The sequence below is a fragment of the Apteryx rowi genome, unplaced genomic scaffold (assembly GCF_003343035.1).
Source record: "Apteryx rowi isolate R43461 unplaced genomic scaffold, aptRow1 scaffold_147, whole genome shotgun sequence".
NCBI classification, from domain to species: Eukaryota; Metazoa; Chordata; class Aves; order Apterygiformes; family Apterygidae; genus Apteryx; species Apteryx rowi.
Genome location: NW_020447719.1, coordinates 481,755 through 506,719, shown reverse-complemented (window position 1 = coordinate 506,719; position 24,965 = coordinate 481,755). Strand labels below are relative to the sequence as shown.

Below are 24,965 nucleotides of genomic sequence, written 5' to 3'. Positions count from 1 at the left end.
CTCCCAAGCTGTATGACAATGCATGTGCAGAACAGAATGAATTATAAAGAGGGATATCTGAAAATGTCACACTAAATCAGATTGTTAGTAGCGTTTCATGTTTTCATAGAAATTAGGATTAAAGGAGACTTCTAATTTTTTCCTCTTTCTGTTACAAGGCAGTATATTTCACCAGAATATCTCTATCAAGCTCAGTGACCTGTGTGAAGCTGAATGCTTTTTCAGTCCTCAAAAGTCTCTATTTAACATCAAGTAAGTAACACAAAGGAGAAGAAATTTTGATTTTAAAGAGCCCTTCAAAATACAGAACAACATTTATAAAAGACAAATAAAAAAAAGTGATGCTAATTTTTAGATACTTAATTAGCTGCATATTCCCTATGTAACACTCATGCCCATCAGTAATAGGTGAGATAGTTATTCACAAGCCCGCCAGCCTGTAGGGAAATATCTTGGTCTGAAAAACACAGGAACTGAGGTAGAATACAAAGATAGGATATTTTAAGGGTAAGAGGTCAGTGAAGTGATAGTGACAGATTTTTTAATAGTTGTATTGTCTCCACCATCTCACTTGCGAAAGGAAGCAAGCAAATAAAGCCTTGGGAATAATGGTCTATAAACAGCTTGCTTTAAAAGTAATTGACATCTTCAATTGCTATGATACTTCAGTCTCAGGGGAAAGAAGCTGAAATGCTTGTAGCATAGTCTTCAAAGCCTTTTTTCCTTGTTGACTGCAGAAGACAGTAAAAAGTATTTTCTCCTGGTGCTGCAAATAAGTATATGCAAGTATTATGCAAGAGCAAAACAAAATAAAACAGCTGGTTTTAGAAACCAAGAGTATATTACAGAGTTTTTCACTCTATGGAAGCAAATTCTTAAAATCAAGTGTGCATTTATATTACTGCAAACAATTTGATTGATATGGAGCTGATAGGGAATTAGTATATGAGTGTTGTCAGGGTCTGTGCTGATACTTTTCTTTTGGGTGGTGCAATTTCAGAGTTGTGCAAAAGCTATAGGATAACGTAGTGTCATTCACCACCCTTCAGGTCAAAAACACAGGTCAGTAACTCAACGTCACCTTGAAATAACACAGGGCTACATGGTTTAACATGTCCGTATATTTGCAGTCTAGAGCTCATGCAAGCGTGAAACTAACAGCATTAGCAAAAGTGATGCACAGCATCAGCAAGCAGGTTGTAAGGTTTCCTCTCCTCAGTCAGCAGCTAGTCCACCCCTTTTACCGCAGACTAGGGCAGAGACTGCCAGAGGTGGCCCAGCTCCTGCCTGTGACAAGAGTTTCTGAGGCTGAACAAAGAAACAACGATGAGACCAAACGCCTTGTCTCTTGCTGCCTCGGCTAGGATGTCAGCACAGGTATCTAGCAAGGAAAACCTAAGCGAAAACGGCAAAGCATTTCTTAGCTATAGAAAGTTAGTAAAAGGTTTGATCGAAAGCTTAAAAAAAGAATACCAACAACTACTGCACCATTGTCTCCCACAACTCTGACCTGATTACTCAAGTATTAATATACAACACGACACAAGGAGTGAATGGAAAATGCAAATAGCAGTTCGAAGGAGCAGAATAAGCTGGGCTCAACACCAGGCCAAATCACGCGCTGCCATAAAGAGATGTCAGTAGAGCTGAACTCGTTTACAGCAGCAGAAGAGTTAGCACATGAATCACCGCAGTAAGCCACTGCTTACAGCTGATGGGTGGAAAGGTCGAGGAGCCCCTGTGCCAGGCTCACCTATAAAAGCCACAGTGACAACCACGTTATGAAGAATGAGGTAAGTGCTCCCCAGCTTAGGATTCCCCCAGGCCCATATACCTCCCTGCCAGCAGATTGTTATGAGCCACAGAAGAGATGAGGTGTTGATATTCTGTGCAGATTCACATCATACCATGCCAAACAATGAGGCCCTGAAGATGTATTTTTAAAGGCGCCCCAGGGACTTTGCCACCTGTTTCTGAATTGCAGAGTTTTTTGAGCCCTAACTATATTAGGCTCCATCTACAGCCTACAGTTAAGAAAAAAAAAAAAAAGAAATATTGCCATGATTGGTGCTGGCTTCAAGGCATTATTAAGAACTGAACTTCTGAGGCTGGACTACACCACTTATGCAAAAATTCAAGTTCTTGAATTTGCCACCAAAAATCCAAGACACCTAAAGTAACAAATCACTTCTGGTTATTTAGGCAATTATAGTTTTCAGCATGCAAAGTTATAAAATTTTTCACACCTACCTAGGGAGAAAATTAAGAGAAACCTAACTTGATTATTTTGTTTTCTATTGTCATCTATTATCAAGCCTTGCATCAATTCATGACACTAATAGAACAGTCCTGGGGTAGCATCAATATTATCCTGAAAATGAATTCTGCCTGGGTTACATTTGTCATATACTTGTTTGTATTACAGTATTTATCACAAGAATAGTATTTTAATGTCAACTCAGTCCTGCTTAATCTGTGCTTAGTTTATCCATATGTCTGGCTAGCTGAGAGACTGAAGTGGTAACTAATCTAAACAACATATGTACCACTGATTTAGTCATCTTAATTTTATGTTAATTCAAGTGAAAAATGACCTTGGCAACTGTGTCAGATGAAGTAGGTCTGATTAGTATTCTGTGAAAGCTAGAAATAAACTGTCTTAATTTAAACACTAATCTAATTCATTGGTTCTTCTTATTGTTTTATATTTACAGGCTCCATCCAGAGCAGAAGGAGTGTATGGACAATCAAAGCACAGAAAGCTGAAAAAGCCAGCTTATGTATATATTCTCCTACTGAGAGATGCAAAAAGCACAAATTAAATTACATAAGCAATACAATTCGGTAACTTCATCATTTGTTTGTGGTAATGCAGAAGGCTTTGCTGAACTTGAAAAAAGAAATCATAAGTCCATCATAGAATAGTACTTAGTGAGGAAATGCTCTTGATCAGACGTATGGCACACTGGGACTGTTTCCTGCTGTAGCGTGTGCTGCACGTACTAATCTATTCCCATGGAGATGAAAACTGAGGATGAAGGGCAAAGCCAATCCTGCCTAGATTTTGACCTATGGCTCTAGGGAGATTAGTCATTTTAAACAGGAAAAGCACCCAAACAATACTACTATTCAGTATCTTTCTTTTTGTGTTTCTATGTTTCTTTCCTGAATAAAAGGCTTATTCTCCTCTTTACTCCTGAAGTTTTCCCTCTTTCCCCACTCCTGTTCTTTGTACGTACTTCAGTTTCCTTTTCCACAATCTCATCTAGGCTTGGTGGAAATCAGGTTTCTGAGAGAGATATGTCTGGTCTTCACAGGGAAATGTTTTTCTCTTTCAAAATTCAAAGGGCATCTTGCTGTGTAAGTGCAGCATTCAGAGTATATACATAAAATTATAGTTGATTTGTTTGTTATTCCTGTCTTTCAGTTTTCCTATGCCTATCCTACACTGTATCGATCCTATGGCTTGAAACAAAATTGGAAAAGAGAGGAGGACTCAAGTGTTTATTGCCTCTTTCAGGTTACACACATCATACCCTATATCCAATTTTTATGAAGCATAGACAGGTCATGTGCTCTCTACCATTTCATGTACAGTCCTCTTCCTCCCCATCCAGTCTTTCTTGGCGAAAAAATGGCCCCAGCAACTGAGCTAGGGATGAATTTGGGTCTATTGCTCTAATAAAGCAGTGGACCTAATTAAATTTGGTACGATGAACCTGTTTAACTAGATGAAAAAGCAGGGAACCTAATTAGATTTGATACGATGAACCTGTTTAACTAGATGCAAAAGCAGGGGTACCCCATACATTGGAGTGCTGGCCTTAAGCGCGACACACAAACAATCTCTGCCAACGTCACTTATTGGCAGTGGTGGGAGCAGCTCAGAAACCTCCTTTTTCCCCGTTGTCCTTCTGCCCTGTTACAGAGTCAGCTGGATGCACAAGTGTCCTGCACAACATCACGTAGGGCAGCTGCTCCAGTCCAGGCTTGCTGGGGCCCGCATCCAAACAGCAATGAGATTATTTGGTGTTCTGAAGGCTCACGTGAACGTTTTGGGGAACTGCCTAGCAGAAACTGCCAGCACTGTGGCACAGCACAGCCCTCTCTGAATGAGAACTTCAGTTGTCCACAATTCCCCCCCACAAATTCCTGAAGTCCTTTGAAGGCACGAGTTGCTGCCAGGGAGCAAGGCAGAAAAGAAAAGCAAAGTTGTTCCAGGCCAAGCCATAACAGATTAGGGTGAGCTAAGGATGAGAGTTTTCAAGTGGAAAACCCTCATATTTTGAACCCTTCTTTCTTGCAAATGCCTTCTTCATTTTTGCCTTAAGCTTTCTGAATAAATAGGATCAGACCTGTGAAATTCAGATAGATTTTGTTGCTTAGCTAGAAGTGAAGGATGAGCCAAAATCAGGCATGAAATTGAAAACTGTTCCTGTCAATGATAAAGAAATAAGCTAGCAGTGGCCTTGGATGGAATACGTGACCTAGCAGCCTTTCCGTCTCCAATTTCATTGATTAAAGTGATCATTAGCACTTTTCTTAATTATGTATAATATTTCTGATTTTCTGTAGTCCTTGCTTTGTCCCCATCAAGTCCTTGTGGATCAATATAATCTCTACTTAGCTTATTGCTGCTTTAATATGAGATATTAAAGAGATGATCAACTTCATAGCATGTCTGTAGAGTAACAGATTCCAAATTTGCCTTCATTCCACATGAAATTAACTTTGTAATTAGTTTTACAGGATCTCCAACTTCACCTCCACCAGTTATTCCATACAGCATTTGAAAAGGCGTATTAATAAAAGTAATGTTATTGGCAAGTGCAAAGGATGAGAAGTGAACTTATCCTTCTAAATTTTTCTGAGCAGAGTAGCATGGAAGGGTTTGACCAGTGTAAAGCTTATAAATACCCTTTTCACAATTACCTGTCAGCATCTTCACACTCAGCCCTGGCAGGGAAGGCAATATCCACCCATGGATATCAAGACCAGAGAAGATGGTGTGGTGCAGAGATCCCCAAGCCAGCACTGACCCAAGCTCCTAGGCTCAAGCCCCGTGACTCAGTGTCACACCAGTGTGTCCATCAGGCTCCAGGAGCCATCTAGTCCTACCAGCTGGGGTACAGCACTGTGTGGGAGCCCTTTTCTGAACTAAGAGTCTCAGCAGCGCAGAAGGAATTGACAGCAGATGAGGTGTTGCTGCTTCTACCCCTCAGCAGTGGGGGCAGTTCACATACTTCTGGGCCACTGGTGCCTGCCTGTCTTCAGATATTGCCATGGGTGAGACAGGTCCTCAACTCTGGCCGAGCACAACTCAGCTCCAAAATCAAGAACAGGAGCCATAGATACTCAAAGCCATTATTCTTCCTACAGACTTTAGGCCCCCATCCAGTGCTCCACTTCAGTTGGAGGGATCGCTCTAGACCCCTATTTCTATGGTGCAGTCTCTTCAAAAGTTGCAAGAACAGGTAAGACAGAGGGCAGGAAGGAAAGGCAACTGAACTCAACTGGAATACTATGGCCAAACATTAAGAAGTGGTCTTTTCTACAGAACAATTAAAATAAAGAGCAGTACAGGGAAGTTTGCTATGCACAGGTGATAAATATCAATAGGTTTAACAGACATTTGCACCAAGACCATCCTTTGTTAGCCTTTATATTAGCCTAGATAAAGTAATGGGACTTCTTTTGAAAGACCCACCTATTCAGTTAAACTTAAGGCATGTTTTAGAACTGAGTGTGTTTTAGTCCCCAAAATTCCCAGTCAGTATGTAGTATGGATCCCACGTGCCATGCTTTGTTTACCTGGTACAGTTGGTCTGCTAAATAAAGATATCTTCTGTAAGCTGGATGTTAGTGCTGAGGCACATTATTTTTATAATCAAACAAGATATAAATTAAATCATTGAGTAGGTATCTCCCCATGAAATGGAATACATTAACAACCCTCCTGCCACAATTTAGAATAAACTGCACCTGAAATCCATGCATGTATCCTAGTACAAACATTATTCTGCTACCTACAGTCCTCCTTTTTACTGGCAGAGATTTACTCTCTACTTTAAGGTGGAATCCCACCTTATTATGTCTTACTTGTTTTAGCATAGTGAGAAGTGTCAGTGTAAAGATATGAGGATTTTCCACATACAATCAAAAGCAACAATAAAATCCCCAGAGAATTTCAGGGTCACTGCCACTTCGCCATCTTTAAGGTTAAAATTCTGTCTGGGTTAGGTTTTCTTGGAAAACAGATATTTAGGAATAAATCTCAGATTATGGCTGCCACATAGGATGTAAGTGATTTACAACACATGTTAAAATGTGGCCAGCATTTGGATCTGCATGATCTCCAATGCCAAGCCATTCCATAGCAAGCCCTCCTTCTCCACCCCCTTCCCTTCCCAAACAAGTAACTCTTTATGTTTGGGCTTTGTAATCTCCCCAGCTGTCACAGAAATTTAGTCTTTGATGTAGCTGAGACTTGATGTATTAATTGCTTTGTAAATTAGGACAAGAGCTTTAAACTGGCATCAACAGCTGAGTGGAGTAGCTGGAAGACTTCTCTAAAGACCCGTTGTGTTCACACTGGGCTAAGTCATGGGGGAAAATGGGATCAGCCTTCTGTCCAACATCTTTGCACTCTACTTCAGTGATTCCCATGGAGAAGGTTGTATTCATGGATGGATACAAGAGGCCTTAAAAGAGAGTGACAGATTTTCATAGATTTCTGGTCACCCTTAACCTGCTATTTGGAAAACAACATTAGCTGTTCATTCCAATTTCACAAGCAAAAAACAAAGCTTGCCCATCTTCCTGAGATTTTGTCACACAGTGACAGATAATGCCTTCCATGAGGAGGCTGAGAAAATATTCGACCAATTTTTTGTTTCAATTCGCTGACCGTTTCAGTTCCACTGATCATATCAGTTTTGCCTGGTACAGGTTGACCCAGTTATTTTTCATCCCTAAGCTGCATAATGTGCATCCTGCTATTTTCCTGATGGGAGGACACTGGTTTTAGCAAAGTGCCTTCCCCATTCTCTTAGCAGCTAAGCTTAGCTGCTGCCTTCCACTGTCTCCTGCACTCCTGGACCCCAAAGACCATATTTTAGCCTCTGAACTCCTCGGTTTGGGTCTGAACCTTTCGGTCCATACTTGAGCAACATTGTGGGAGACCGCAGGGAATATTCTGACACCACAACAAAGAAAGTGACTTCCCTTTCTATGCTGTTGCTTACTCCCTTGTGAATGTATGTGCAGTGAAAAGTAATGATCTGTCCATGGAACGCTGTAAGATGCAATGGCAGTCAGTAAACAAGTGACATGAAATTCAATAGAAGGATTTGAAAGTGTTTCTGAGTAAATATTTTGCTTTTGAAATGTGCCAGATTGCATCAACTGTCAGGAATTTCAAAATAATTTTCTAAGGAAGGATCTCTTAGTCCCTTTGTTTCTTCACAGACCATCTGAAATAGGAAAACTACACACTCTACTGTTCCACCAATATATTAGGTTTAATTTTCAGGAGCAAAGCATAAATCTTCCCAGAAAATCTACTTTTTGAAAGTCTATTTGCAGACTGGCATCACCTTGCAGAAAATACTTGAAAATGAGAAAGATTTTGGTTGACTGAAGAAGTGAAGAAAGATTCCTCTCCCTCCCCTTTTTGCAAGCATAAGGCCTGTGGGGTACAGAACACACTAATGACCTTGAACTGCAGAAACATCTACTTGTGATGATGAATAAAGTTCCTAAACACTTCAAGACTGGGATCACAGAAGAAGACATTTGACGGAATCCCTTATTAACTCAATATGTCAGTATTTTCTGCTCAGCCTATGGTTCTTTGTACTTTTTTTTTTTTAATATCCCCTATCTCTGTTGCTAGTAATGAAGAGAAATGTCACTGATAATAAGGAGAATGGATGCTTGTACTATAATAAAGACAAAACCAGAAATATTGCAAGAATGGCAGCTATAGCAGGTTTTTTTTAAGGTAATTGCTGTGCTATAATTGCCTTTTCACCTTTTTTTTTAAGCCTGGTCTTAAAAAGTACTAAAAAATTCCATCCGTTCCATCATAAAGCAGAAATTGGATATGAGAAAATAAATGAAAATGAAAAAGTAGCTTGCCACTCTTCAGTTAACCTCTCATAGAAATAAATAGGTGCATTCTCAGGTTCAACAAAGAGGAAGATAATGGGCAAGAGAAAAAAAACATTTTTTTTCATTGTGCTTCTTGGCATGAAAGCCTAAGTTTCTTGTCAGAGAAGAATAAAGATAGAGATTACCTAAGGAGAAAATGGCAGTCTCCTAGCATACTCAATGTGCTTCTAAAATAAAACTCTCCCTACAAGCCACTCTCCACTGGCACATCACTTCTCTCATAAATAGCCTAGGAGACGTGAATCACACAGAAGTCTAAGACAGTGGAGGGAAAGTGTACAGTTTGCCTTGTCTTGGCCCACTGAAACCCAGATGGGGTAAATCCATGGGAAATAATAGTTTTCTACATTTTTCAAAGAAAAAAAAAAAAAACTAGTAACATTGTTATCATTAGCCTATTTCTTATTGCTACTTGTAGATAGTAATTATCAGAAACCCATCAAATCCATCAACTATTACATTCAATCATTCACTTGTATCTGGGCAACCTCAGTGTTATCTGTATTTAAAACTCTTTTCATGGTTATTTGCTCCCCGACTAAAGCACATTAATCAACACGGAGGATAAACTTCAGTCTCAAATGGCAGTCTATTTCTGAAAGAGCCTTTTCTATAGAACCACAGAGCAGGTGTAAGAACCAGGCTGAACACTGCTCAGCTCAGTAGCTGTGCAAGTCAAAACCCATGTTTTAGTCTCATCATAATTGCTTACCCACTGAGTGGCCTTGGGCAACTGATCATCTCCTCTCTACTTTTCACATGGTGTCCATCCATAGAGGAACTAAAAAAGAACCAAACTTCAAGGTAAACAGGCCAAGCTCTAAAAAAAAAAACAACAAGCAAGCATTAAGCATTACCGTGCTGTACCGAAGTCTTTCTAAGCCTCCCTCACAATTTATCCTCACTATCTACTATGTATCTTCTTAGTAATATCACATCTGTATTGCGATTTACAGCTGTGACTTGTAGAAGTGTTGCTAAGGACAAACCTAATCGCTCATTAGCATTAACAGAAAAAGACAGCTTGATTTTCAAGATTTTATTTATGTTATTTTTCCACAGCTGGTCTTTACGGAAATTCAAATCCATACCTGCATTTAAGTCTAGCACTCCAATTTCTACACACGAAAAATTGTGCACTAGAGGAGCGAAGCTAGGACACTGTATCGGTTTGTTTGCTAAGCTGTAACAATTTCCAGAGGCTTCAACTAGGAAAAAATCTATAAATGAAAGCCATGAGAGACAGCTAGAGCAATAGAGCCCTGCCTCCCTCGTTTTAGCAGCACTGGAGCAGCTCAAATTGAACTGCCCTTGGAGTAACCTGTGTGAACATGTGCTATAAGACTATCAGGAGAAAAACTTAACAGAATCTGAATGCATTCGGCACTAAGAGAAATTCAGAGACCGGTTATGAAATGTCTACTTCAGCATGGCACGTGATGCTCTCTGCTGAATTTAAAGTGGCCTCCTACAGAAAGACATGCTGGGAAATCTGCCAAGTGAGGCTTTGAGAAGACTAAACTGTTATCATGAACGAAAGGAAGAAAAGGACTATCATATAGGGATTCAAATTTTACTTGTAGTTAGTTTACAACTTGCATGTTGCAAGTAGATATTGCAAATTATCCTAGAGAGGGAATAATCAAAGTCAGTAGGAATTTCAGACTGGAAGTTTCATACATTAGACAGACATCAGCTCATTTGCTGCTGGCCACACATAATGTCAGATACTGCACTTTTATTTCTTTCATCAAGTATTTTGCTCCTGACGCTCCGTTCCTCTGGCATGGGCTGCTCAATGGGAGCTTTTCCTGCAAGGGATATACAAAAATCCTGCATCATATGTGATCTGGTCGGGCTCACATATAGAAGAGGCCATTCTCCACAAAAGGAACAGAAGCATCAAGGCAAGGAAACCTTTCAAAATTTATCAGTTTTCCTATGAACCTATGAAAGTATAATTTAAACAGGTGATGAACCAGAATTTAAACAGGTGACAAACTATGAGGTGTCTCTTTGATAGTGCCTGTTGGAGGAGCATAGATGTTTACAGTGAGATACTTGCGTAAGAGTGTTTCTGAATCACAGGGATGCATGGAAGTGAGTCCAAGAGTAAGTGAAATCACTCTGTCTTTTTCTAAACCAGGGGAAAAAAATAGATTAGGCAGCTGTCAAACCTGGACTGCACTAGAAGCAAGGCTATTTATGTCAAGTATGGCAAGTAATAAACACCCTGGAGGAGGGTTTGTCTCCCTTTGGCTGCAGTCCATGGTCCTTCATCAATTGCTTTGTATTTCTTTTTGGATCTGTTTGAAGAAATTCCTAATTTCCTGTATATTAATTTGGGGGGTGGGGGGGAAGGAATGCATCCTGCAAAGAAACATAAGCCTGATGGGAAGGACAGGATGCACTGTTTATCTTCCTTTTTGTTTCTCCCTGTCACTGTGATCCTTGGTCACATACATAACCATCAGAGAAGATAACTCACAGGCTTCCCTGTATTCAAGCCCTGCGCTGTCAGCCACCCTCTCTCCCAACAGCCAGGCTCACAGCTGTCACTTTTACGTCAACGTTATCTTGAAAATACCTCCCTACTTTTCTCAGATCTAGCATCAAAACTATTCTCCATGTTTTCGTAACCTTCCTCCTATTTCATTAGCAATTTTGTACCTCCTGACCTTCCTCCTCAGTCCATCCAAGATGCTGCCTTGACCATGCCTGTCCTTTTTCCAGTCTGCTCAGGTTGCCCACACAAATCTGCAACCTTTTCCTTGGAAATCAGCACCATGGCCTCACTCCTATTGCTTCACATTCAAAACCCTTGTTTTCCAGTCTCCACAGGGCATGTGTCTTCTCCTGCCATTCCTGCATTCGGACCCTTCAGACCTTGCTCCCACAAACCGCTTTTTGCCAAAGGCATGCCCAAAGCAGGGCCCCAGCTCTGGGACGAGGCAGCCTTCCCCCTCACGTCCCTCCAAACAATCCTGGCCTTTCAACTCTCTCCTTACTCTCTGACCTCCGTTCCTGTGCTATTTCATGTTTATCTCATGAGATATTTACCAGAAAAATACATTAAACAGAAGACAGGAGACAGAAATCAGATCGCTTTTTGGACAAATCAGATTAGTACTTGAGTAAAATTTCTCCAAATTTTCTGCATAAATTTCACCATGCTTTGTTCCACATATGTAGTAATCTCTTCAGCACAAGGGTGGCTTCTTTTATATGATTATTATATACCACAAAATGCTCAGCCTCTGTATAAACATAATTCATCAGTATTATAAAACATAAATCATCAACATTAGAAGAAAGAAAAGGTGCAGCCTCAGTAATGGTCCAAGATTCAGAGGTTTGCAGCCAATTCAGGTTTTACCAGATCTAAAACTTCTGTGTCCCTGGGCAAGTTACTTAATCTTTCCATGACTCTGTTGTAAAAGAGCAACATCGATGTTTCCCTGGGCTGCATCTTCCACCATCTCTCTCTTTTGCACTGCAAACTCCTCAGGGCAGAGTCCCCCTCATTACACATATAAATAATGTCTGGAGCTAGGGAACCCCAATCTCACCTGGGTTTTAGGTTTTAGCATATTATAAACACTTCATTAAGTGTTTATTATTAATATAGCAGTTATTGGTAAAGCTGAAAAAATGCTTTTCTTTCATTATTTTTCCCTCTCTCACAAACACACAGGCACACACATACCATACACACAGGCTTTCTTTGGCTGCCATCACCACCACACACTGACCTTTGAAATATGGAAATAAAAGTGCTCAGAAATAAAGCTGGCAGCAACAGCAGTCTGACTGTCATCATTTAGAGTCTGAAACAAGTGGGGCCATAGTTTGCAAGCTGTCTTCATAATTACTTGAAGCAGTTGTCACTCTGGCTCTAGTTTGTTCATTACACCCCAAACAAACAGCTGATATTTGTTAAAGCACATAAGCCACTTTGTTGAGGCAGGGTTCTTTATTGTGAGGAACCCCGCAGCTGCAAGTCACATGCAGTTCATAGTATTTCCTGATTTCCTTTGCTTTATTTGCTACCCTGCATTCCCTTTACAGCACGGCCTTTTTACCAGAGAGAGAGAAAAAAAAAAAGAAAAAAAAATACAATAAGGTAAACATTAGCTAACATAAAGTTTGATAGGCTTAAGGTTTATGACTCAAATCTGGTTCCCATTAAAAAAAATACTTTTGCTGCGGTAAAGAATTCTTAGCAATAAGAAAGTCATTGCTGGAATTTGAAGCTGCTGCCGTACGGTGAAAGGACTGCCACTTGCAGTGCAGCGCATCCCTTCCACAGCGCTCCGAAGCAGGAGCACGTGGACAGGAGCAACCTGCATCAAGTCAGGCAGGTTCTGTAAAGGTCCTTTCTTTGCACCCTTGAGTCCTGAAAATTGAGGCGCTGGCAAGCGCCCTGCAATATGCCGTGTAGGAACTGTCAGCTGGTGGATGGCCATGATCTCCTCTGATGATAAACTGGGCAGGATAAACTGGATGGAAAAAAGATCCCCTTTGGTTGCCGAGGTGGGCAGGTCTCCCTGGCTGCCAGCAGACATGAAGCAAGGAACAGGGAAGGTGTGCAGAAATTGGAGCTGCTTTTGTCTGGGCTGCATGGGATCTCAAGGGCGGGGGGGGAGGGGAGGGGAAATCCTGTACCACTTTTTTCAAGCCTGCTCTAGCAACATGATTTTGAAAGAATAAAGACAATAAATGGGCTCAGTAGGCCAAAGAAGTTAACACAGTCTTGTACAAGACTAAACTATTAAATAAGATCTGAATGTGTGAATAGGGATCTCAGCCTACTTAGACCGAAAGAAATAAAATATATATTTTTTTAGTAAAGATACAGGAGAAAAAAACAATGAAAGCATTTTAAAGGTAGTGTATTTCATTTTGATAGCAACCCCTATTCCCTTTCCCATTAGTTGCAGAGAATTTTTATACGTGGAAAAACCCCTGCTTGGCAATCTTTCAGATGGTATGAAAGATGTTATTGGTTGTTCTTTTTGGAGGGAAAGAATCAGCTGAGGTGTTGTTATTGCAGCTCTTTACAATGTACATAAGACAAACGATCAAGGTGAGAAAAGACCAGTAAAGAGAGAAAATGTGATTTATTTCTATCTTGTTGACATGTAGCTCCAAGCTCGCTGCTGTGGAAACCTGACCCCAGCACACAGTCTTGTCTGACACCTGCGTGTCCAGCAAACTTGTACCAGTGCTGAGCTATTCAAGATAATACTTTTATCTACACAGCAACTGACAAAAGATACATTCTTAGACTACTAATCAGTCTTCCCATTAAACACGAGACAATGAGAAAGAAAGAAGAAAAGTGAGATGCAGGGAAGGGAGATACGGGAGGGTCTCACAGGTGGTGAAAGTAAGGCCATGTATTATTTAAGAACTTAAGCAAAGCCAGTGAGGGAGATGAAGACACCTGAGTTCTTCCCTCAGGAAAGAGGTCGGGAAAGGAAAGCTCAATGGAGTGAGAGTGGGTAGCAGATGCAACCTGTCAGGTACAGTTCACTTCTTTCCATTCAGTCATTTTCAGTCTTCTGCTGAAAATCTATAAAAAGGCAATATGTAGAACAGGTTACCTTTTCATTATTTTCTTCATAATTTAGGCCTTTAATTTCTTATTCTCTTTTCCTACATGGTAGCATCTATAGGTTGTTCTTGTTAGGGCTAATCTTGTCTTTCTGGGCCTATCTGTAGCCGGCTTCTATGCTTGGCACGTAAAAGGCCAAGTTAGACCTCCGCTATTTTGCAAAACAGAGAAGAAGCCAAGAGTCCAGAGAAGAAGGGAATGGACACCCCATATCTCAGCACCAAGTATTTGCCACATCTACCTCATTTTAGGTATGTCATTCCTGGCCAGGGGTATTCCCATTCTCCATGCCCAGGCTAGGGTTACTTCCCAGGTGGTAGCTCTCAGCTGTGACGATGCATCATGGAACAAGGCCGGCTCCAGCACATGAAATCCCCCCTTGCATATGCGGGCTTTCGGGGGAAGGACTGGGAAGAATGAGACAAGAAGGGGAGCTGCGATGTGCACAGACGACTCCCAGTCTGAAGCATCAGAGAGCAGACCGGTGTGCTCCTGCTCCGCAGTCTGGACATAGTTGCTGGGGCCTGGCCTCTCGGGTGGCACCAAGCCAATGCTGCCACGGATTCACTGCTGGTGTAGTCAAGGGCAAACCGCTTCCTGCACGGAGGGCAGGGTGCTCTGAATCTACCTCAGCTGAAACAGGGTTTCCATTTTTATATGCAAAGGTAAACCATGCCCAGCAGTAACCCCACTGTAAGGATGCAGATCCAGCAATAGCATCATGGGGCAAACTTGCAAGACAATTTTACTTCTTTGCTGTTTCTGTCCCAAATGAAAGTGAATTATTTCTGGGAAGGATGGGGTGGCAACGTGATGCTTCAGAGTATAACTCAAGTTTGGTCATTTATACAGGGCATCCACTTGCATTCTGCCTGTGCTTCCTGGTTTACCTATGTGCATATATAAATTGTTTCATTAGAGCTTTGGCAAACCTGGCTTTCCCAGCCAAAGCTTTTCATACTATTTTCCCTGGCACCCTTGCCAGTGAGTGCACCTGCTGAAATGATAACAAGATTATAAGGAAAAGATAACAGAGTAGTAGTCTCATAATATACTCCTCCAAAAGTGCCCTCCTGAGACCAGAAAACTTTTTCACTGGGAAATTTGAAAAGAAGAGACTGCAGCTGCCAAAGGTCAGAGGGGCCACGTCTGGAGTATGAAGGACTGCCAATTCACAGGATTGACCTGGGCACTGAAAGGATGATCAGGCTGCATCTTCTATAGACAGTTTAAGATTTATTGATAAAAATCTCTGAGGCAATACTATGATGGTATAGAAAGACATGTTAAAAGGCACAGCAGAGCACTGCAAAAGGCTTATATATCTGGACTAGAAAGTCATCTTTCTAATAAAGGCTGGCAAATATCATTCTTTCAGTAGAAGTTTCCTTTATCTCACTTAGTAAACAGAAGCATCTTGGCCATACTGAGACAAGTGCCATCAAGCCTGTTGCGAATGCTAGATAGACTGGGGTTAGTCATATATGAAAACCCAAAGTGCAAAGCTTCTTAATAAATCAATAATGCAACCAGTATGTATTGAACTCTTAGTATCTGGTTTGCCATGCCACAAATTACATTGTAGGAGGCCAAGTTTGAGAAGCAAATACCTAACAAGGGAATTTTTGTTTCCCTCGTTTCCCACTTTCCTTCTGATTCCTGAATGTATTCCATTATTTAAATATTCTACAAGATGGGCAGCGTTCTCCCTCAGTTTAAGCCCTGGTAAAAGAGCATTAGGAAAAGTGACAAGACTATCATTCAAAGGAGAGGGGTTACACTAGTGGCTTGTTACTTCATTTTCATGACAAAGATTGCACCTGACATTTAATACCTAACATCTTTCAAGAAATATAGTGAAGTGCTCCACCATTTTGACCTTTTCTTGGCTCTTTATTTCTGATTGGCTCATCCATTCCACTCTTTCCTAGGCATTATAGCCCTATCAATCAATGAAATAGAGATTACAGTCCACTGTGAAACAATACACATTTAAAGGAGGCAACGTCAAGGATTTTAGCCTCCACATCTTCTATAGCTTAGAACTGTTACAAATGGATCGTTAGAACCAATTTTTCTCCTTTTTTATTCTTCCCCAGCCTCTTAAAAGAAATTAAAAAAATAATAAAAAGTCTTGAGGATTGTCCAATATACTGTGGCTGTAGCACCTAACAGCATCCCTAGGCAACGGGTTTGCATTAGCAGAAGATTTGGCATGACAAACCAAGGGTACACATTGAATTGAGAGGCAGAGATTTTTGCTCATTTCCAGATCAACCATTGTGCAGCAGTAGCTTTGTTGCTCTCTCTCTCCACCCTCTCTGTGTATATTTTGAGGGAAGGGCAGGTGAAACTTAAGTAACACTTTAAAAATTTCCATCTATAAAAAGCAATAATCAGATAACACTTAGCTCTTCAGTAGCACTTTTCAAATACAGACATCAAAACACTTCCAAAAAGTGGGAAGAGGTATTTTTAGATGTGTCCCATGTTTGTCCCAGAGGTCACTGTAGACCCAGGAACAGAATCCAGGATTCCCAATGCCCAATGTAGTGTTTCACTTTCTAGGCCTCATTGCCAAAAAGAAAAGAAAAAAAAAATGCCTCAGTGGAAAGGCATAGGTAAAGAAACACTTTTGAGCCTCTAGGAGGGTAACAGTAAGAAAACGGGGAACACTATACAGCACTATCTGCATCCCTTTTATTCACTGTTGCTATATTATCTCACAAATGAGATAGATAGTGATTTATATACTGCAATTGACAGCAATGACAAATAGATCAAGGAGTTTATGGCCACTATTGACTGACATCAGCTCTGAATTATGTCCTGCAGTGACCCAAACTCTTAGTCATGTTATCAAAGCTATAGTGAAGTAATCCTTGAAGTTGCCATGTAGTTAATGCAATAGAAGCTAGTGTCTGTTTAAGCAGTTCAGCAAACACAATATATCACATTTGTACCAAGGAAAAGAGTAAAGAAGATATGAAAAGGGCAAATGGGAACATGAAGGAAGGTGTTTTAAAAAATACAGAGAGAGAAAGAGAGAGACTGTGACTGAATGGAACTTGAAATCCCAAAGGCAAGACTGCCTCTGTAGCACTAATGCAATTATTTGAGTGATCTCACACCATTGCTTTCTAAAGAGCTGAGCAAGCATCACATGCCTCAATAAAAATTCCCACCAAAAGAAGCATACAATTAATTTGCTACATCTCTATCATATAAAGCATGAAAAACCCGTACCAAAAAACTTAAATCTGGAAAAAAAAAAAGTAAGAAACCCTACTCTTTTCATTGTTGATGACACAGGGTCAATAGCATGTACATGCCATGGATACAGTTTTGCAATGAGGGCTTTGGGAAATACAAAATAATACACATTCACTTTGAAAGGGCCCTTATTTTATTTGCTCTGAGGTATGACCATCTATTACGTGTTGGGCTCAAAGATCATTGGGGATTTAAGGAAGCAAAGTAAAACATATGAGCAGACACATTGCTCAGCTTTTTGCATTGCATGAGGGCTGGATGCAGGCATGATGAGGGGAGGGCAAAGGTGGTCCTTTCAAGCCCTTCCAGCAAATGCCAGTGCTGCTTACTTGTAGCTATTTTCCTTCTGGGCTAGGGTCAGGGCTTGCTAAGAATTTTTTTAAATTATATTTTTATCAAAAATATCTAGTTCTTCAAAACTGATCTGTTCATGGAAACTTGTTAGTTTGGATGAGATTTTTAGCAGGAAAAATTGTAGAGTTTAGGTTTGCATTTCTGGTTAAAATCAGAAAGCTATAGGTGGATTTCAATAGCCACCACTGTTGGCCACTCAGCTGAGATCTTGGAGATGTTAGCTCAAGTCCCTGCTCCAAAAACAGCGTTGAACATAAAGAACCAGAGTACAGGTTAATCCTTGGTGATGCGTTCTCCTCCACTTACCCTTCTCCACCAAAAGAAACTAACAAAACACACAAAAGGAAACAAAAATAATTGTACAAAAACTTGTTTTCATCCCAGTGAGGAATGTAAGGAAATATTAAGTTTGCAAAAAAAAGTCACAGGATGAGAATTCCCAGCCCCATTTTAGAAAGGAAGAAGTAGAAGCAGGTGAGGAAAGTGGCTTTCCCAGAGCTACAATGCAAGTTCCTGAGAGATGCAGGATTAGAAACTAGGAGCTTTTGCTAGTAATCACAGCACAGGGCTCATTTTTCTGGGGAATATATTTACTGTTAGTCAACCCAGTGTTTGCACTTACAGAGCATTTATACAGATAACCTTCTTCAAGCTCTGTGCAGTGGCAGGACCAAACACGGCTGCACTGCGGCTGGGAAAGTGATGGGGAAAGGGCTGCACCATGGTGCTATAGTTGCTGTGTCAGGACTCATTCGCGCCCTGGACTGGTGCCGCTGATGAGGGTTTTGAAGGCTGCTAAAGTCGTGCCTCACCCATGTGCTTTCTGTTGCTGTTGTAACTATTCTCCCTCCTGACCTCTCACAGGTCCTTTTTAATCTTACACTGCCCATTTTGTTATTCCAGAAAACACATATTCCTGGAAATTTGTCTCTTCCCATCTACCAGCTGGAAAACTGCTCATATGCCGATATTGGCTCCTGAATGTTTCCCCAGTTTGTCACTGGAGCTAAGAGTGTCTGAATTTAATGTCAGCTCTATATTGCATCTATATGTCTCTGTCTCTCTCTGTTTCCTACCCTTCTTTCTCTTTCTCTGGCATCTGCAGTTTTCCTTTCCCTTTCCTGCTTTGACTTGTGGTACTGATGGCTTAAACCTGGAGTGATCTTGTCCTGACTGAAAGGCACCTGTCTGAAATTCATATAACCCAGGAAGAACTGAGACATTCAAAAAAGTGTTAAAATTGAGTAGCATTCTTTCTCTGATCTGAATCGAATTTTGAAGCTTTAAAAAGCATCAGTAATTAGAGGGGAAAAATGTACTGGATAAGCTCATCTTATGGACTGGTCTCTGATTGAAATTGACGGTGTCAGGAAAATCTGTGTAGATTCAAGGCTTTGTTAAGAGCTATAGGTTATTCACATTAACTTTGGATGGGCATTTTGGCAAATGTAGACAGTTTGGGGAGTGCTTACTTTGTTTCTAGATTCTTTTGCTTCAGTATCAGAAAGAAAAAGATACTTAATCTGTATTTGATGAGAATTTTAAAAGTTACTTGGGCAAAGGTATTTGATTAAGATGAGATTCTGATATGTTCAGCACTGCAGTATAGCACCTTATTCTCCATTCATTTCAGCGCTGCTGTGTAGCTGTTGTTGCTATCTGATTTCCATGGCCATTTTGAGGCCTGTGTGGTGTGCACACTCACACAAATGTGCTGAGTTTGCCCTCACTCTCAAGGTGAGGGCAAACTTCTTCTGAAGTTCCAAAAAGCACCATCAGCCTTCTACTCCCAACCCCTTCTGCCTTATTTCTGTCTTGCTGCTTGACCTCCAGGGCTTTCTTTTTTTTTCTTCTTTTTTTTAAATTGCTTACTGTTCCCCAGGATAATAATATCTTAGTCCCTTCCATGCAATATTAAAGCTTCTCTTGACCTTTAGAGAGGTTCTGCCTTTTCCTTTTTCAATTAAAACTCTGCCCAAGCAATGCTTTAACTTTGTTTTGTGAGGGATTTTTGTTTGTTCATGCTTGCTTTTGTATTTTTCTTGTTTTTCTGTTGTGTTTGATTGAGTTGCTTGCTGTAGGTGTTTTTCAGAGCGTCACTTGGGTAAACAAAGCAATAGATGTTAGTGACATTCTTGTCACGAATAATTTTTTCTCAGAGGAAGGTTGATGTGGTCTTCACTACAGATAGGATTTAGTCTAAAAGTGAAGTGCAAGTTAGTCTCAGCCTTCGATTAGAGATTCAGCTGATCTCCATGGGAATTTATGTGGTAACCGGATCCCCTCAGCCAAGCACGTTTGGTCCCAGCTCTCATCTGTTTCACTCTGAGCTTCGTGAACCACAAATATTGGGAATTTAAAAATCCTCTGCCATTTTAGGCCTCATATTCCCTGTATCTCAGGTACCACAGCTCTGGGAGAAGCTTCCTGGGTGAGGGAGAGGCTTGGTGCTTGGGGAAAGGCAGCACACCTAGCCTCCTGCAAAGCAGGGGTGGTCGGGAGCTTTCCCCAAAATGCTGCACAGGAACACATGCTGACCCTCCCCTGACGACTCCGACTGCCGCTAGTAAGCAGACATGTCCCAAGCGAGGAGGCTCTCTGAGCTTTTGGGTGCTCGTCTCTGTAGAGCTCAAAACCTCGTAGCCTATATAAATTTTGTCTTTCCTCCTTTTTTTTTTTTTAAAAAAAAGGGGCATAATCCATGTGAAACACTCCAAGACTTGATAACACTCAGCCTTCAGGCTCATGCCTGAGAATGCACCTAAGCATAAATTATTGCACAATAATTCAAGTCTTGTCTGGTCTTATTGCTTAATAAAATTAACATTGTGATATGAACCAATATGTCTTGAAGTAAAATTCCACTTTTTTCAAGAGTTCAATTGAAAGGAAAAAAAAAAAAGAAACACAGGTTTTTATGACAGAGGCAAAATATAGTTCTCTTTCATCTCAAGACTTTCTTTTCTTTTTTACAAGCCAGCAACTTGTTTGCTTTTGGTTCTGTAGGTAATGTGACAAGGTTTTTTATACATACTCTGAGTCATTTCATCATTCAGAAGCAAAGCAAAATCAGAAAACTGCATGTGTTCCTGAATTTTATTTTTAATGAAAAATACCTTTTCCTCCAGTTTCTTGGAATGTCAGCAGGGGAAGGAATAGCACAGTGCTCTGAAGAGAGTACCTAGGAGACAGGAACTTTTCTGTCACCCTCTTCTTCAGAGTTCCTGAAATAAAAGAGCGATGGAGGAGTAGTTTTTCAATGCTGTCTTGGTGACAAACCTAAGATTTTCTGCTCATCCTATTTTAAAACGCATACAAATATACACCAGCACATAAAGCAAATCCTGAGCTTAAGATCATAATGACAAGGAGTATGAGGAAGAGTGAATTAAGATTTACAGCCATGCAACATCAGTTAGACCGACATGAAGGCCTGAGAGTTAAAGGAGGTAAAGCACTTGTAGCAGTCAGCTTATTTGCACTTTTATATCTGCAGGCATGTGGAGAAGCTGGCCTTTTACTGGAGAGGTCAGCCTGTCACAGGGTCTGAGTATACAGCCTTCTGCAGCTCAAGAGGTTGCATCAGCTACGCAGAAACAAGACACAGTTAAGAAAACACTTCTCCATATGTACAACTTATAACTAAAGTTGCAGAACTTAAATTTTGTATAAATTAAAGCGGATTTTAAGTCTTCAGCTATGCCATGAAATGGATGCAATTTAGCCCTAGTCTAAAATTCCAAATGCATAATCATAGTCTGTTTTTTTTTTTTAATTCATGAATTGAATGATCCTCTCTCCCCCCCAGAAAAACAGTGATTATACTGTTCATACAAATTCCTGATAAGACAGTAAGACTGCTTAAAGAGGTCTATGTGATGGTTAATACACTAAGCCCATGAGTGGTACCATGGAGATTATTTTGCAAATGTGCAAAATCTCCTTGCCATACAAGAAAAAGTTTGGGTGTGAATGCAGATATTTATCACAGTAGCCCCAAGGAGCCACAATATAATAACTGTTGGGAAACACAGAATAAAAAGAAGTAGAGGCCTAGAAGTGCAACTGAAAGAAACAAAACAAAACAAAACAAAAAAGGTAGCCTTTCGTCAACCTCCTACATGTACAAGAATAAAAAAGTAGATTTGAATCAAAATCAAAGACAGAAACTGCCGGGTCTGCTCTCTACATGCCTTTGAACTGGCCTAAGCACGCCTCAGTCTAGGCTGGGAAACGTGCATGCACTAGTTTATGGATTTCACAGTTATGAAAATTAAGCAGCCTTTAGTTCATGTATTTTGTTTAGTTAAATGTAGCACCCCCCCACACACCTTGTCAAAAAGGTTTTTATCGAGTCTTTATGTACTTTTAAAAGGCAAGTAAACAGGCAGAGAAACACTGATTGGTCTAGCTCTTCAACCAACACACTGGGAGAGCAAACTTACTTTCTTCAAGATGCTACTCTTCAATTAGATTCTTTCCAGTGTAAACTATACAAGAGGACCTTCATGTGGGCTTTGTGCAGGGACAACAACTCCCTTAGGCAGGCCCAGTAAAACGTCTTGGGCAATATTCACAAGGGTGCCCATGCTACGGATGTTATTTTCCGTACTTTCTCTTTTCTGCATACTCAGTATCCACCCTCAGGACTGGGGACAGAAGAGCAATAGGGCAGTCAACGCAACTATCTCAGACTGCTAAAACAAAGCGGAAATAAAAAGCCAAAAGTTCTGCAATGGGAAAGAGTATGATGTGAATAACTTGGAAAAAGTCAAAAACCTTGGACAGAGTAAAGAAAAGAATTAGGTCACTGACTCTAAGCCAGGAAAAAATACACACAAGAGGAAATTAGAACAGCAGAAGTATTTTGTATTAGCTCATCCAAAGATTTAACGTGCACAGGCAGCAGTGTGTTCTGTCTTCTGGAAAACTGTTGTGGGCAGGAAAGATTGTTAGGAATTTCTATGCCATCTCCACAATAACCAGTGCTACCCAACAAATTACATATGTGGCAGTATACATATGACATGAGATATCCTTTAAGCCTGAAAGCCAAATGCTGGAGTCACTCTAATAAGAAACAGTACAAAGCCTGCTTGTTAACCCTTTGTATACTGTACTTTACACACACATTACCAGAACATCATCAAGGTTACCAAGAAGCTCCCAACTTTATTTTTCTCCCCACTGCAAATGTGTATATTTGTGTGTTTGTAATCAAATTTTAACGTTTTCCCTTGTTAAAATCCCTGCCTCAGCACCCAGAATGGATCTCCTGTTAGTTCTAAGGCTTCCTTTTTTGCGGAAGTTGGATCCAGGTGCATGAAGGATAATAAATGATTTAGAACAGTCAGCACAGGATTATGAAAGTCAAATTGTGTTTGTCCAACCTCAGTGCCTCCTGTGATGAAAGACTGACTCTGTGGATGAGAAGAGAACAGTGAGTATCATTTACCTTGATTTCAGCAAGGCTTTTAACACAATCTTCCACAGTAACTTCATAGCCAAGCTGAGGACATATGAACCAGATAGGTGGGTAACAAGGTGGGTGGAAAAACTGGCTGGACTGTTGGGCTTGAAGGGCCGTAGTCAGTGGTTTGAAGTATAGCAGGTTGCCAGTTATGAGTGTGTTCCTTGGGTTAATACTTTCATCAGTAACCTGGGTTATGTGAGGAAAGACGCCCTAGCAACCTCATGGATCACATCAAACTGGGGGAAAGTTGACATTGGAGGGCAAGGCTGCCATTCAGAAGGACCCAAACAATCTGGAGAAATGGGCTGGCAGGAAAGTCATGAAGCTGAACAAAGGCAAACACAAAGTCCTGCACCTGGGATGGAATAACCTTATGCAACAGTAGAGTCTGGGAACTGGCTGGCTGGATAGCAGCTCTGCAAAATAGGATTTGGAGGGTCATAATGGACAACATGTTGAACATGAATGAGCAGGTTGTTATTGCACCAATGAATGCTAACCACGTATAGAAAGAAGATAAGTAACAGGTCAAAGGCAGTGATTATCTTCCTCTGATTATCACTCATGAGGCCTTATCTGGTATATTCTGCATAGTTTTGTGCCCCTTCATACAAGACAAACTGGAGAGAGTCCTGTAAAGGGCCAGTAAGAGCATTATGGGTCTAAAGCACACATCAGGACAGGCTAAAGGAATTATATTTATTTAGCTGGAGAAAAGAGGACTAATGTCCTCTACCTTAAGGTGTCTTCTACCACCTAAAGGGTGTCACAGAGATGGTGCTAGACATTTCTCAGAGGTGAGAGGACAAAAGGCAATAGTCACACTTTTGAGAAAAGGATATTTCAATGGGAACTAAGAAAAAAAAGTTCTTCACTATAAGAGTGGAGAAACACTGGAAGGGGGTCTCAGAGAAGCAGTAGGATCTCCATTCTTGTACATTCAAAGAACCCACCTGGACGAGGCCCTGAGCAACTTGACCTAGCTTATGAAGTTAGCCCTGCTCTCAGTGCACAGTTGGTCTAGATGAGTCCCAGAGGTCCCTTCCAACCCAAAATTTTCTATGGTTCTATGATTCAACACAGCATGTGCCTGAAAAGCCTAAAGCCTGTATGATACCTGAACTCAGCCTCTCTGCCCCAACTCTCATGCAATCTAGGCAAACTCTGCTGAGCCCTATATATGTGGTAGTGGTGGGACTGTCCATGCTTTGGAAAAAAAACAGCACGTACCAAATGGTTGCAACACTTCAAAAGCACTTTAAATCCACAACTCTTACCTTCCAGGAAATGTTCTAATCCCTGAACAATTCACCCCAGTTCACAAGAGAGTTGCTGTGCAATTCTTTTTCTTTAAGCCTTTTTCTGAAGCCTCTTTTGTAGCAAGCCAACATACACAAAGAAAAATAAGAAATGTATTACCAAAAGGAGAACAAGCAAGCAGGGACTGACTCTATAGTCAGTTGATTAAGGCATTAAAGTAGGTGGAAAAGAACTGGTGACAATCAGAGACGGGAAAAATCAGAAGGTCTATGCTCCCCAGCTTATTCGCACACTTTACACATGAGAATCATCAGCTAAATGGTTCAGGAAGAACATAAAAAGACCAAGGTCTTCTCTTCCAGTTGATATCATTTTTGCATCTGCTCCACAATGAATAAGGCAGGAGGTAATAAGGGGAAAAAAGTGAGAACTTATGCTGAAGAGACTAGAGAACTGAATTGTATCCCCTTTTCAGCCACAGACTGTCAATGTGATACAACGTGAATCACTCAAACGAACATTTTGCAGGCAGTGAGCCATAAGACAAGTCCCTTGCTCGACACCCTGAGGTCTAATACAGAGAGCACTGGTACACTTCCAAATGTAAGTGGAGCCAATGCAAGCTGTGTTTTGAACATACAGGCTATAACTATTTAATCTTCCCAGGCCCATTCATCACTTCAGGGACCAACTGTGTCCATACCATTAAACTCAACCTCTGAAACACTGTGAACTTCTCCATAGTGTCTATTGAAAATAGTTCCTGGCCTGGACTGGCTCCTGAACTGTGCTCAGGAATTGCCAGAGAGGAATTGG

The 24,965-nt window shown here is 40.8% G+C and overlaps 1 long non-coding RNA gene across 1 annotated transcript; it reads right to left on the bottom strand.

Moving 5' to 3' along the window:
• Positions 1-8,890: 8,890 nt before the first annotated feature.
• On the bottom strand, positions 8,891-24,318 carry LOC112962364. The gene is made up of 3 exons (XR_003252276.1): positions 24,167-24,318; positions 20,533-20,640; positions 8,891-8,992 (listed from the first exon to the last, which is right to left on the bottom strand). It is a non-coding gene; the product is annotated as an uncharacterized LOC112962364 (long non-coding RNA).
• Positions 24,319-24,965: the final 647 nt, after the last annotated feature.